Source organism: Nycticebus coucang, chromosome 8, assembly GCF_027406575.1.
Source record: "Nycticebus coucang isolate mNycCou1 chromosome 8, mNycCou1.pri, whole genome shotgun sequence".
Lineage (NCBI taxonomy): Eukaryota > Metazoa > Chordata > Mammalia > Primates > Lorisidae > Nycticebus > Nycticebus coucang.
This window is the reverse complement of record NC_069787.1, coordinates 38,428,406-38,444,682: the sequence shown is the minus strand read 5'-3', so window position 1 is coordinate 38,444,682 and position 16,277 is coordinate 38,428,406. Positions and strand designations below refer to the sequence as shown.

General features: G+C 37.7%; 1 non-coding gene across 1 annotated transcript; it reads left to right on the top strand.

Moving 5' to 3' along the window:
* The first annotated feature begins 710 nt into the window (after positions 1-710).
* On the top strand, positions 711-818 carry LOC128592853 (U6 spliceosomal RNA). Its single transcript, XR_008382065.1, has one exon. It is a non-coding gene; the product is annotated as a U6 spliceosomal RNA (small nuclear RNA).
* Positions 819-16,277: the final 15,459 nt, after the last annotated feature.

Genomic DNA, 16,277 nt, shown 5'->3' with positions numbered 1-16,277 from the left:
AACAATTGTATTTAATATATTTTATTGAGTCCTCTGAACAATGAGGAGGCATCCAATCAGACAAATCATGAATTCTGACCTAGTTTACCAGGTCAGACAATTTAGTTCACAAACTCATTCTTGAAAAGGTGCTACATATATCTTTGCTGAATATCACTAGGTCACCTTCAAGGTAGTCCCCTAGGGAAGCTATGTACCAATGCCAGCATTCAGTCCACCCTTCAAAGCATTTTTTCTAGTGTGACTTGGCAAACTTAATTGTAAGACCTCATACAATGATAGCTCTGATAGCCATTCCAGACAAAGAGTTTCCAACTTGCTTTGAAGAGTGAACCAGGCGCTTGCCTCAGTGCATAGCTTCCCAAGGGAAGTATTTCCAAGGTAACTATAGTGATATTCAGCAATGAGGTATTTAGCACTTTTTCTTGGAAGAATTTGCAAACTTAATTGTCCAACCTCCTATGAAGTGATAGGCAGGGCATTTCATCTCCTGCAAAACAACACGGCTGACACTGACAAGGAAAGGAGAGAGACATCTAGGCCTGACCTTGGCTCCATGTCGGAAGACCTTACAGTGTGTACTCTGGTTCTCTTTCTTATGGGTTCCTAATTTGTCCTTACTTCTTACTTTCATGCTTTCTTCTCTGAAATGCTAAAGTGCTTTCCTTCATTACTATATATAAAATCTGTTCTTAAGAAATAGGAGTCTTGTGCTCGCTTCAGCAGCACATATACTAAAAATTGGAACAATACAGAGAAGACTAGCATGGCCCCTGCGCAAGGATGACACGCAAATTCGTGAAACGTTCCATATTTTTATGACATTCATCTGTTGAAGAAATTTGCCATAACCAAACCAGCTCTTCAGGATATTCTCAGACCTATCCTCCATAATGACCAACCCAATCCTATACCACAAAAGTAAACGCACTCAGAAACTTCGGATAAAACTCCAATTTCCACACTGGCAAAAGGATTAAAAATGCCCACTGGACTTTTGAAAAACTCGATACCCAAATCTTCACCAGACTTATCAATATTCTCCATTAATGTGAACAGCTTAAACTGCCCTCTAAAGAGGCATAGGTTAGCTGACTGGATACAAAAACTCAGGCCAGATATCTGTTGCATACAAGAGTCACATCTTAACTTAAAAGACAAATACAGACTAGGGTAAAAGGATGGTCATCCATATTTCAGGCAAATGGTAATCAGAAAAAAGCAGGTGTTGCAATTTTATTTGCAGATACAATAGACTTTAAACCCACAAAAGTAAGGAAGGACAAGAATGGTCACTTCATATTTGTCTCACTCAATATGATGAGATCTCAATTATTAATATCTATGCACCCAACCAGAATGCACCTCAATTTATATGAGAAACTCTAACAGACATGAGCAACTTGATTTCCTCCAGCTCCATAATCATCGGAGATTTCAACACTCCTTTGGAAGTGTTGGATGGATCCTCCAACAAGAAGCTAAGCAAAGAAATCTTAGATTTAAACCTAACCATCCAACATTTAGATTTAGCAGACATCTACAGAACATTTCATCCCAACAAAACTGAATACACATACTTCTCATCAGCCCATGGAACTTACTCCAAAACCGATCACAATTTAGGTCACAAGTCTAACCTCAGTAAATTTAAAGGAATAGAAATTAATCCATGCATCTTCTCGGACCACCATGGAATAAAACTTGAGCTGAGTAACAACAGGAATCTGCATACTCATACAAAAACATGGAAGTTAAATAACCTCATGCTGAATGATAGCTGGGTCAGAGATGAGATTAAGAAAGAAATTGCCAACTTTTTGGAACAAAACAACAATGAAGACATGAACTATCAGAACCTCTGGGACACCACAAAGGCAGTTCTAAGAGGGAAATTTATAGCACTGCAAGCCTTCCTCAAGAGAACGGAAAGAGAGGAAGTTAACAACTTAATGGGATATCTCAAGCAACTGGAAAAGGAAGAACATTCCAACCCCAAACCCAGTAGAAGAAAAGAAATAAAAAAAATTAGAGCAGAATTAAATGAAATTGAAAACAAAAGAATAATACAACAGATCAATAAATCAAAAAGCTGGTTTTTCGAAAAGGTCAATAAAATAGATAACCTTTTGGCCAACCTAATCAGGAAAAAAAGAGTAAAATCTCTAATCTTATCAATCAGAAACAACAAAGACGAAATAACAACAGACTCCTCTGAAATCCAAAACATCCTTAATGAATATTACAAGAAACTGTATTCTCAGAAATATGAAAATCTGAAGGAAATTGACAGATACTTGGAAGCACGTCACCTTCCAAGACTTAGCCAGAATCAAGTGGAAATGTTGAACAGGCCCATATCAAGTTCGGAAATAGCATCAACCATACAAAACCTCCCTAAAAAGAAAAGCCCGAGACCAGATGGTTTCATGTCAGAATTCTACCAAACTTTTAAAGAGGAATTAGTACCTATATTACTCAACCTGTTCCAAAAGGTAGAAAAAGAAGGAAGACTACCCAACACATTCTGTGAAGCAAACATCACCCTGATCCCCAAACCAGGAAAAGATCCAACAAGAAAAGAAAATTATAGACCAATATCACTAATGAATATAGATGCAAAAATATTCAACAAGATCCTAACAAACAGAATCCAGCAACACATCAAACAAATTATACATCATGACCAAGTCAGTTTTATCCCAGGGTCTCAAGGCTGGTTCAATATATGTAAATCTATAAATGTAATCCAGCACATAAACAAATTAAAAAACAAAGACCATATGATTCTCTCAATTGATGCAGAAAAAGCTTTCGATAATATCCAGCATTCCTTCATGATCAGAACACTTAAGAAAATAAGTATAGAAGGGACATTTCCTAAACTAATAGAGACCATCTACAGCAAACACACAGCCAATATCATATTGAATGGAGTTAAATTGGAATCATTTCCACTCAGATCAGGAACCAGACAAGGCTGCCCATTGTCTCCATTGCTTTTTAACATTGTAATGGAAGTTTTAGCCACCGCAATTAGGGAAGAAAAGGCGATCAAGGGTATCCATATAGGGTCAGAAGAGATCAAACTTTCACTCTTCGCAGATGATATGATTGTATATCTGGAAAACACTAGGGACTCTACTACAAAACTCTTAGAAGTGATCAAGGAATATAGCAGCGTCTCGGGTTACAAAATCAACATTCATAAATCAGTAGCCTTTATATATACCAACAATAGTCAACTTGAAAAAACAGTTAAGGACTCTATCCCATTCACAATAGTGGCAAAGAAGAAGAAATATTTGGGAATTTATCTAACAAAGGATGTGAAAGATCTCTATAAAGAGAACTATGAAACCCTAAGAAAAGAAATAGCTGAAAATATTAATAAATGGAAAAACATACCATGCTCATGGCTGGGAAGAATCAACATTGTTAAAATGTCCATACTACCCAAAGCAATATATAATTTCAATGCAATCCCTATTAAAGCTCCACTGTTATAAAGATCTTGAAAAAACAATACTTCGCTTTATATGGAATCAGAAAAAACCTCAAATAGCCAAGACATTACTCAGAAATAAAAACAAAGCAGGAGGAATTACGCTACCAGACCTCAGACTATACTACAAATCAATAGTGATCAAAACAGCATGGTACTGGCACAAAAACAGAGAAGTAGATGTCTGGAACAGAATAGAGAACCAAGAGATGAACCCAGCTACTTACCGTTATTTCATCTTTGACAAGCCAATTAAAAACATTCAGTGGGGAAAAGATTCCCTATTTAACAAATGGTGCTGGGTGAACTGGCTGGCAACCTGCAGAAGACTGAAACTGGACCCACACCTTTCACCACTAACTAAGATAGACTCTCACTGGATCAAAGATTTAAACTTAAGACATGAAACTATAAAGATACTAGAGGAGAGTGCAGGGAAAACCCTTGAAGAAATTGGTCTGGGCGAGTATTTTGTGAAGAGGACCCCCCCCCCCGGGCAATTGAAGCAGCTTCAAAAATACACTACTGGGACCTGATCAAACTAAAAAGCTTCTGCACAGCCAAGAACACAGTAAGTAAAGCAAGCAAACTGCCCTCAGAATGGGAGAAGATATTTGCAGGTTATGTCTCCGAACAAAGGTTTAATAACCAGAATCCACAGAGAACTCAAACGCATCAGCAAGAATAAAACAAGGGGGTGGCACCTGTGGCTCAGTGAGTAGGGCTCCGGCCCCATATGCCGAGGGTGGCGGGTTCAAACCCAGCCCCGGCCAAACTGCAACAAAAAAAAAATAGCCGGGCGTTGTGGCGGGCACCTGTAGTCCCAGCTGCTTGGGAGGCTGAGGCAAGAGAATCGCGTAAGCCCACGAGTTAGAGGTTGCTGTGAGCTGTGTGACGCCATGGCACTCTACGCAAGGGCCGTACAGTGAGACTCTGTCTCTACAAAAAAATAAATAAATAAAACAAGGGATCCCATCGCAGGCTGGGTAAGGGATTTGAAGAGAAACTTCTCTGAAGAAGACAGGCGCGCGGCCTTCAGACATATGAAAAAATGCTCATCATCTTTAATCATCAGAGAAATGAATGATAGGATGATATATATCTTCAGTTTTCTGCTTTTTACAGACTTTGTAACAGTAGTCTTCCAACCAGAGCTCACAGAATCAGATATTTTTAAAAGAATCAATTTCCAGATCCTCAATTTTTTTCCTCAGATTGATCTGAGAATGTATCTGCAGTTGAGAGACATGGGGATGACAATTTCTGTATATAGACCTCGCCTTTGCTTCTCAAGCCATTGTCAAAGAATACATTGCTCCTGAGAAAAAAGTCCCCTGAGAGCAAAGCAAAAAGGAAATCTACAAAAGATACCAACACTAGTGATGTGGTATTTCTCTCAGGGGCAGATTCATCACAAGCTTCCTGCCCCACATACCTAGCAACCTATTTTAGATCGAAAACTCAGAAATCAAATGACTGTCATTTGAAGGCCCGTGAAGAAGTTTACGTGAATGAGAGAATTCAACATGAAAGAAAGTAAGTCTGATCTAACTGATTGAACTAGCAAATAAGTTTCTGAAAATAGGTTACATGGTAGATGATTTCCATAAACCTAATGGGTTAAATCTGCAGCTCTAAGGTTTTGATGAAATACATTTAAATCATATAATAAACAAAAGAATCTTACCTAAAAATTAAACATTACATTTACAGAAATTTGAAATATTTCTATTTGCCCACCTCTAAGTATATCAAGTTCAACGTGGTGCCTCTAAGGGAGAGAGGAGCAGGTGTAAGTAATGGGCATTTGAGAAGCTTTGGTAAGACTTTGGGGTACTTCTTAGAAAGAGAGAAAGTGAATGTTTTAAGTAAGAAATGAATCCTTTCTAAGATAATTTTTTCTCTCTTGAAAATTAAAGGAGAAGTTGTCAAGGAACAAATAATAAAAAATTTGAGGAGACGTCACTATGTGATTTTTGGCATAAAACTGGTAAGGAGTTGGTAAAAGTCCTTCCAATCTGGCAGGGCATGGCCACTCATGCCGGTAATGCTAGTGCTCTGGGAGGCTTGGGCAGGCAGATTGCTTGAGCTCAGGAGTTTGAAATCAGTCTGAGCAAGAGCAAGCTACACACACCTTCAAGCCCACCCCTCCACCCCTACACTTCACCCCACCCCTACTCCCATCTCCACTAAAAAGACAAAAATCAGCCGGGCATATGGTGGGTGCTTATGTTCCCTGCTACTCAGGAGGCTGAGGCAGATGAATTGCTTGCAGGAGTTTAAGGTTGCTGTGAGCTAGGCTGATGCCACGTCACTCTAGCCTGGGTGACAGAGTAAGACTGTCTCCAAAAAAACAGTACAGTGTTCTTTCAAATAACAGTCTCCTAGTGCTTTTGAAATATGGTTCTGAGATTATAAAAATTCATCTTGCATTCTATTTACAGGCTTTTGACTTATTATGTCTAAAATATAAACATGCTGCTTTGATTCTGTAGCAGGTTTTCGGATATAATCCCTCCTTAAATGTCTTCACAAATATGTTATCAAGTCCAACATGGCAAAAAAAAAAAAGAAAGAAAACAGAAAAGGAAGAAAGGAAAAAGAGGAGGCGATGAACTGTTATGATGACTTCAGAGGAGGGTGGGGAACTTACAGGAGTGAGTCCTTTTCAAAAATGGGACAGCTGCAAGTTATCACTAAATCACAATAGGGTTAACAGACGAGTTCATTTTTCATTTGAGAACAAAAATACTTATTATTTGATATTGCTCTTGTCTCGCCAGCAATAGTAGCGTGATTTCTTTCATAGTTTTCTTTCTGAGACAAAGAATGCTTAATAAAACAAGGAGAAAATGTATTTTTCAAGGTCTAATAAGTTTTATAAGCCTCTACAGCCCTCGGTTTTCTTATCTGTAAAATAAGAAGGTTGGTCTAAGCCAGTTATTTGAGGAGGACAGGAGAGGGACTGGGCTAAACCAAGCAGTTTTTGTTTTTGTTTTAACAGAATAGCCATAACCATCATGACTTTCCAAATTCTTTTTTGTTTTGTTTTCTTGAGACAGAGTCTTACTCTTTGCCTGTGTAGAGTCCCTTGGCATCGTAGCTCACAGCAACCTCAAACTCTTAGGTTCAAATGATCCTCTTGCCTCAGCCTCCAAAGTACCTGGGACTACAGATGCCTGCCACAATGCCCTGTTAGTTTTTGTATTTTTTAGTAGAGGCAGGGTCTTGCTCTTGCTTAGGCTGGTCTTGAACTCCTGAACTCAGGCAATCTACCCACTTTGGCCACTCAGAGTGCTAGGATAACAGGCCTGAGCCACCACGCCTGGCTTATTTTCCAAATTTTGATTCAGGCTATGCCACTAGCCCCACACCCTCAACAACAGCGTGAATTTCTGCTGTGGAAATTTGTGTTCTCTCCTTGAAAGGGGACAAATGACCAGAAACACGATTTATGATTTTTAAGATCAGCAATGAGCTTTCATGATTCTTTAGCTGTGGCTAGAAAATTCATTAATATTCATTTGTTTCCCTTCTCTGGTGTTCTCTGTTTCTGGAAAACATCACTATTCACTTACTCCTTGCTGGCTAGAAATGAAGCTCAACCTACATTAATCTGTAGCTCTCTATACTTACGTCACCATTTCCTCAGCTTAATGTATACATATGTGTGTGTATATATACAGTGTTACGTATATATACATATATATATATATATGCAAGTCATTACAAAAGTTTTGAGATACAGAAAAATCAAGAAATGTAAAATCCATGTGGATAGAAACAACTGAAGCCCTTCCAGCAACACCAACAAGTTGAGCAAGTTGAAATTTGCACAGGTGAATCAGAAAGGATGCTGTCAACGGTGTTTATTGGAAGTAAAATAATGGACCATAACAGTCTGTCTCGGGCAGCGCCTGTGGCTCAGTCAGTAAGGCGCGGGCCCCATATACCGAGGGTGGCGGGTTCAAACCCGGCCCCGCTGAACTGCAACCAAAAAAAAAATAGCCAGGCATTGTGGCGGGCGCCTGTAGTCTCAGCTACTCGGGAGGCTGAGGCAAGAGAATCACTTAAGCCTGGGAGTTGGCGGTTGCTGTGAGCTGTGTGATGCCACGGCACTCTACCGAGGGCCATAAAGTGAGACTCTGTCTCTTCAAAAAAAAAAAAAACAGTCTGTCTCAAAAATTTCATAGTGACATACATATAGATAGAGAGAGAGAAATTATATATACATATATAATTCCACGTGTGTATATATATATATATAATTTTTAAAGATCCTCTTGAAACCTATTAAAAAATATGTGTATAAAGAAGTCCTATTAGACCTATTAGAAAGTATATGTAAAAGATGAGGTTGCCCCACAAGGTACATTTTCTGAATTAAAGAAGTTCCCAGAGTGGGGCCTGACTTGGTGGTCAGCTGTCAGAGTGAAATTTGATTTAGTGGTACAAAAGAAAAAATATGTCAGCCTAAATTCTTCATCAGGAATATGAATATTTTTCCATACAATGACTTGAGGTCAGTTAAAACAGACAACCACAGGCAGAGAAAGACTATGTTTGAAATAAATGAAGAAAACATCCTACAGGCTCTAGGAAAAGAAAAATATTTCTCATCCCTCTGACCAGCCTTTCTCTAGCGGTTCTTGCCCTCAAGAGGTTTTCCAGCCACAAGGGTGGGCTGATGGAGATGTCTGTGTCCCTGAATTTAGTGACTTCTTTTCATGGCTCTGAAGCCCACAGTCACTCCCATTTACAAAATCTCCCATATCCTTTTGAATTACACTTGATCTCTTTTTATCTAATTAATTACATCTCAGGAACCAAGAAGTAATTACATTAAGAACTTGGAGGCATGCCTTCAGGAATGTCACCATGGCTTTCTGTTAGTTTGCTTTAAAGCAAACCAGCACTCTGGAACTTGGTTCAGATGAGCAATTTTGTGCTATTCCTAGTTGTTAGAACAGAAAATCAGGTGAAGGACACAGAGGAACGTGGCTGTCTCGGGCACTCTTTCTCCTTTCTATTCTACCTTTGTATAGTAATTTTAGGTGTCTGGTTTTGAGTTTAATGTGGTGACTATTGTCAGATGTTTACTTGTTTACTTGAGGATCAAGTGGGATGAAAATCAGAAAAAAGCCAGAACATTCCAAAGACTAGCATGTTTCAAAGCACAGAGAAATAATACTGACAAGGGAACTTTTTTCATTGTCTTCCTTTTTAAAAAACCTTATCATTCTGGGTGGCGCCTGTGGCTCAAGGGAGTAGGGCGTTGGCCCCATATGCCGCAGGTAGCAGGTTCAAACCCAGCCCTGGCCAAAAACTGCAAAAAAAAAAAATCACTTTGTCCATCTAATAAGTTTCAAAGACTATTTGCTGAAGGGTTCAACAGTATAACTAGGCTGAGATTTCTCCCTCACTAGGCTATTCTCTTAGGCCTCTGTAAACATCTGTGCCACATACAGGCCTCTTCCAAACAGAAGGAGGAGGCTGTGCTCTCATAAAAACTGTAAATACGTTTAAGAAATTCTCTGAAGCTCCTAAGCCACCTGAATTCCTAGGCAAGGCCTCTCATCACATTAACAATAATTTAAGTAAGGAGCAGGTGGATAGAAAAAAAAAAAAAGCCAGAGGGCAGAAATTCAGCGAAGGAAAAGGGAAGGTAAGGGGTGATGAAATGGAAATTGGGTGATTAATGAACATAGATTTTAAAAAGTAATAAAGAGTTTATCCCTAGGGGAGAAAACAAGAAACAACCAAACTAAGTACTAAATTGCCAAAATAGTAAAATAACAGAATTGAACAAAGAAAGAATAAGACAAAGAAATGCTCATTTCAGCAGAAGCCTGATTTGAAGATGCAGGGGATTTTGGAATTTAGCATTTAGGTGTGATTTATTGAAACAAAAGTAAATTTATGTTGCCTGATTTCCTGAAAGTTACTCACTGATAATGGGCCATTAATGGCTAAGAGCCTGCAGCTATCCAGATATATGAAAAGCAGACTTTGTGTCTGTTACGTTTCTTTCTGCAAGAAAGCTGTTTTATAGCATCAGAGTTCCCCAAAACCCTCAGCTCCACGGTTCCGTCACTAATGAAGTGAGCGCCTGGATTTTCATGGAAACTGTGGAGAGAGACGTACCTTCCTCAAGTAGTTCCCTACATGTGCTTCATTGGTGTGTCCACAAACTAAAGACAAATCCGTATGACGCACATTGACAAATTATAAACACGATCTGTTCTAAAAGTCTGCATAGTGATAGGAACACAGGCACAAATCACAAATGGGCATAGATACTCAGGTTTCTCCCTCCTCAAAAGCTGACCTGTACACGTGCCAAGGCAAAATATCACAAGACAACTCTATTGCCCTAGAAGTAACAAGAACAACTGAAATTAAAATAGAAGTCAATGACCACGTGTATGTGCGCTGTCATTATTTGGAATGTTAGTGTTTGAAGGAAAGCAAGTTTAATTAGAAGATGAGCTGATAAATGGATGAGCAATGGAGATTCTTAAGGGAACACATTAAGAACTAGGAAGGCTGGTAACATAAGTTTTGAAAAAACTTAAGCCTCCTTTCCCAGGACAATTTTGGTTTTCTCATTTCACATTCACACATTTGTATTCCCACCAGTCATGATTAGGGATATAATCTGGGTTCACATTAGACATCATGAAAACAGAGCCCAAAATTCAATTTTGCCACTTGGGTGTCTAATATGCTACACAAATGTCCAAGAAATATACAAATGAATAAATGGATGATTTGCTGGAATAAGATTCTGAAGAATTTGGTAATGGGATAGCGCATTATCTTCTATAAAGACGCAGATTTATTCTATAATATCGTTCAGAATCATAGGACATAATCAGATGATACAGGAAAGGTACATCTATCTTATACAGATGTGGCCAAAGGAAAAAATTACTATAAAATACCGGGAAAGATGGTAAAAAGCAAATTTCAAAGTTGGGCAGTTCTACCAAAAAGGAAAAAAGAAGATATGGTATTTGCCAATAGCAACAGCTCTGCTGAAATTCAATAATAGGACTTGAGCTGTAAAACAAACTTGATAAAAATTAAAATAACAGCAATTATTTATTGAACACTTCCTATGTCCCAGGCAGCATATGTTGACTTTCCTTATTTACTCTTCATAACAATCCTTTTAGCTAAGTACTTTTATCATTCTCATTATACAGACAGTAAAACTGAAGCTGAGAAAAGTTAAATAATTTTCCCAAAGTCACCCACCTAGTAAGTGATGGAACTGTGACTTAAAAACACATCTGTCTGACTCTCCAGGAGGCCCTAATCAATACAACACTAAGATGCACGTGACTGATCAAGAAAAAAGAGTTTGAAGTTTTTCTTCCTAACTTAGAAAAGACAAAAGAGAATTCTAGAACCTTTCATTATAAGCAAATAGCAAACCAACTTGCTGTTAGAAAGTTAAACACCATTTATGCTAGTCTGAATGAGAAGTAAATTTTTAGTTTCTTCAAATAGTAAATTAATTTCATTTTTCCTAGGTTTAACACAAAAGGGGATTTGACTATGAAACCTTTCTCCTAAGGCTCAGGAGATTGCTGGGCAGTCACAGATCCATAAGGATCAGCCTACGGAGACCACCAACAATTAAAGTTCAAAGCAGACTTTTAAGGCTACTGAGATAAAATAAAACAGAATTGTCACAATATTATTCTTTTTGATATCAAACCACTAATTTATGCTAAATTTAAATCACAGCATATCTAATTCCTATCTATATGTTTTTCTTATTTTTGTTTTGATTTTTATTTATGTTTCTCTGAGACATAGCATAAATACACATTCCCATTTTAAACCTGTTGTAACTATTTCCATTGTCCCCCAAGTCCTCATTCCCTCTCAACATGTCTATCTTCAGTAAAACACAAATAGTTCAGCTCGATCACGCAACAGATAAACCTTAAATAAACCAGACAGAGTGGCATTAAGATTCTAATTTAGAGCAGCAGGCATCTTCACAGTAATGGAATAAATAAAGCATGAACAATTAAATTAAATGACAATTTCTGATTTGAAGTTTGGTTTTCCTGTTTTGACATAGTAAAAAAAAGTAGGCTAGCCTTCCTTAAGAAAAATCTTCCTTAGAAGAAATGTGTGTTTATTTTTAATCTATCATTATCTGACATATCGACTACAATGCACCCAAGTCTACCTCACATTAATACATATTTATATGTTATATATTGTATATTATATGTAATAGGTTATAAATATATTAGAGATTAGTTCAAACAGTTGATATTGTTCAAAAATATTTCATCTGGCTAAGCACAGTGACTAATGCCTTATATAATCCCAGCAGTTTTAGAGTTTGAGACAGAAAGATCACTCGTGGCCAGGACATAGAGACTAGCCTGGGCAAGATAGCAAGACCTCATCTCTACAAAAAATAAAAAAATGAACTAGGCATGGTGGGCACCTGTAATTCCACCTACTCAAGAGGCAGAAAGATAGCTTAAGCCCAGGAGTTTTAGGTTATACTGAGCTATGATGATGCCACTGCACTCCAGCATAGGTGACAGAGTGCGATCCCATCCCTAATGGAAAACAAAAACAAAAACAAAAAAAAACAACATTATCAGTTGGATTTAAAATGTATTTGGCAATCTCCCAGTATAAAATAATTCAGTAATTTTCTTTTTCAGACCTTTGGCTGTTATAAGAAATAACATTCTATGGGTGTAGGGGCATGCAAGAGATGGGAGGGGAAAAGATAGAGCAAGCCAGTAATATATATATATGTATTTTTTTTTTTTTTGAGACAGAGCCTCAAGCCGTCACCCTGAGTAGAATGCTGTGGCATCACAGCTCACAGCGAGTCTCCTGCCTCCGCTTCCCAAGTAGCTGGGACTACAGGTGCCCGCCACAACGCCCAGCTATTTTTTGGTTGCAGCCGTCATTGTTGTTTGGTGGGCCTGGGCTGGATTTGAACCAGCCAGCTCAGGTGTATGTGGCTGGCGCCTTAGCCGCTTGAGCCACAGGCACCGAGACCCAGTAATACATTTTGAAAATAAGATTGATTAATAAATATGTTGGCTGGGCACAATGACTCAGGCCTATAATCTCAGCATTTTGGGACACCAAGGCAGGAAGATTGCTTAAGACCAGGAGTTTGAAACCAGCCTAGGCAATATAGCAAGACCCCATCTCTAAAAATAAATGAATGAATGAATAAAACAAAAATATGTAGAATAAAAATAAATAAATAATAAAATTAAATGTAAAAATAATAATACGTATATGTTGGGGGGTCTCTTCAACATAGTAACTAAGAAGTCCAGTATATTGCCATATGTGGGAACAGAAAAACTACTGTTTTAGCAGCAAGTTATGAGATTTCTAAAAGGTAGTGAATTGTAGATCCTTTCACACATATACTCTATGTTGTGTAATGTGTATGCGCAGCACCCTTAGCTCTTTTTGTACCTTAGTGTTTTAATGCAAAAGAAGATTATTTTCTCTATAGCTTTAAACACTACCTAGGACCTCGCGTCCATGAACCTTTTCACATTCCTATTCAGAACTCTGAGAAAAGCTGTCATTTCTTGTTCTATTTAAGGTAGACTACCTAGTCTCCAGGCACCAGAGTAAAAGGAATATCGAAGGAAACATCTTCATTTATTCATATGATTTTCATCTTGGACAGTTTTATAAAAGCCAATCAAATTAGGAAAACAATGGGGTAATGTAGCATAATTTATAAAATGCAATTTATGATGCAAACAGAACACAGAAGATTCTGCTACATGTCAAGAGTTTTAGAGTCTTATCATCTAATAAGCATCTTTGCAAAACAACCTACACAATGTTAAGTCTTAAAAATAAACCTATTTCTGAGGGTGGAAAAAGAAGGGAGAAAGCTAAATTCCAAAGGAAATTTTTAAAAAATTATAATACTAAGATTTTTGTATGAAATTCAACCCTGTTCTCCCTAAGAAACCCTAATCAAACAATAGAGAGGAAAACTCTAACTAATAACTTCCTCCTATTCAACACTAGAAAACTAGTAAGATTATGTCTTCAAAGTGGCTGAGCTAAGAATTCTCCTAAGCTTTAAATTCTCTGCTAAGGCTATGTTTTATTTCTTGAGGAAAGAGATTCTGTTTGGTGTTTTTCTTTTCATGAAAAAGAAAAACTATAATTATAGGTTTATGGTTACATTTGTGGAACAAAGTATGGGTAAAGAAAGAAAAACATCATCAAGAAGCTACTTATTGCTAGGTGTATAAAGATGGAATATTCTAACAATAGCAGGTGACTCAATGCTATAACAAAATGGTAATTTAAATCAAGCTGTCAAAATATTTCAAAGGAGACCAAATTTTATGATTTTTAAAGTTTATCATTAAAATGAAATATGATCATAGCTATTAACAATATGCTTTTAAAATAAAATATTCTTAAACATTGCTATTGTTGATAACCACCACGGTTTCTCAGGAAACATTCTTGACAGAGCAATCCTGATTCACGTACAAGAGACAGCTTTTCTTCTTCAAGCCTTAACCTTACCATATGCCATTGTTTTCAAGTTAGTGTTTATGAAAGCAATAGAGATTATCATGTTTTAGGCATCAGCTTGTCTGTATCTTCGATTGTCAGTAGAGAATCTCCCTTTTCACCTTCTCTCCATCATTCATTTCTCAGTTAGACAATATGTTTCCATCACTGTACAGTTTGGCCACAATAAACAGGAAAATAACCAATGTATCTTATATGCTAAATCTGAAAAAGTCTCTTTCAGGGTAATATGACCTGTTAGACATCTGAAGATCAAGATAGAGATAAGGATTTATTAGGCCAAGGCACACAGGACTTGTATATCATGGGCTGCAGGACAGAGCTTATTAAATGATTTCACTGGTCACATAACTGAATGTAAAAAGGGAAACGTTTCACTGACTGTGGTCAAAGATGATTGTTGCTGCAGTAGATTAAAGGCCCCAGTGGTATCCTTAGTTCAGTCAGTATCTAAATGTCATTCCACATGATTTTGTTCTTCATGGGCAATATCTCAAAAGTCCTAGATGTGTGAAAATCTATTCTGAACTGAGATATGAATTTTAGTTTGCTTTCACCTTTTGAATGGATAAGCACTTTGACGTGAAAATCTCATCTCTCTTCCTTATCATTAACAGAATTCAGATTCACAGATCGAACATGGAAATATGGACAGTGTTCTCAGGGTTATTTAAAATATGGAATTATTCAAGAAGTAGATCTTGAGTGCCTGAATCACTCAAATTTACCTTTCCTGCTTGCCATCTACCAAGGGATAGAGAAAAGAAAGAAATGGAAGTTAATGGGCGGCACCTATGGTTCAAAGGAGTAGGGTGCCGGCCCCATATGCTGGAGGTGGCAGGTTCAAAGCCAGCTGCAGCCAAAAACAAACCAAAAAAAAAAAAAAAAAAATGGAAGTTAAGCTCAAATTACTCTAATAGTGCTTGTTAATATATCTGGTGATGATCTTATGTAGGGAAAGACTGAATAAGTAAGAATAGAGTTGATGATTCTGTGTAGCTTCTGTTTCTGTAGTTCCAGCCCCTTAGTAATACTTTCCAAATAGCCAAGGACTTACAGTTCTCAAAAGAGTGATCCTTTATAATGTCAGGAAATAATGATGAAAAGAAATAATTGTTCAAGAAATAAAAATATATGTTCACATTTACTCCATTATATATCTTTTACATTTTATGTTATATGCATGAAAATGCAATGAGACATATCCCTAAATGGTAAAACATCATGGCTATATCTGGGTGATAGAAGTCATTTTTAATTTTACCTCTATACTTTGAGCATTTTCCGTTCTTCTGCAATGAGAAAGAAATGATTGTATACTCGGGAAAAAGAAAGGGCATTCCCTCACTGCCACATCTGCCTCAAGAAGAAGAGTGAGGAGGAAGGGGAAAGAGAAATATAGTAAAAGAGTGTGCTTTATACTCTGCCATTTTCACTCCATCCCATTTCTGCGTCTCTCAGCATGATATATTAATGTTTCTGAGGCTTGCGTGTGAGCCCCTCACCCATCACTGCCCAGTGTTTGCGTCTGGTTCTCTCCAAGCCTTGGTTTTCCTTTCTACAGAATGAAGGCAATAGGCCGGGCGCAGTGTTTCACACCTGTGATTTTAGTACTCCAGTAGGCCAAGGAGGGAGTATAGCATGAGGTCAGCAGTTAAATATCAGCCTGAGCAAGAGTGAGACTCCATTTCTACAAAAAAAAAAGAAAAATTAGCTGGGCGTGGTGGTGCTCACCTTTAGTCCCAGCTACTTGGGAGGATGAGACAGGATGATTGCTTGAGACCAGAAGTTAAGTTGCAATGAGCCATGATTTCACCACTGTACTGCAGCCAAGTGACAGAGTGAGACTCTGTCTCAAAAAAAAAAAAAAAGCCAGAATGAAGGTAAGTAATAGTACTTGCCTTATAAGGAGTTGAAAAGAGAATAATGCATGTGAAGCTCTTAGCACAGGGTCTGGCTGCACGTTTTTTTCACCAGGCTTACCTTCCTACCCAATCATGGAAATCTTAAGACTTATAAAATACTTTACATCTTAAAATAAGCTTTAACAAACTGTAAGCAATTTAATTTTTAAACTGAAAGCAAAAGGCAGAGCTGGAATGCAAGCTTTAATCTACGACACCCGAAGTCTAATAACCAAACATCACTTTTGGGTCACTCACTTGTGTACTGGAGCCACCTTCTGTAGCCTCCA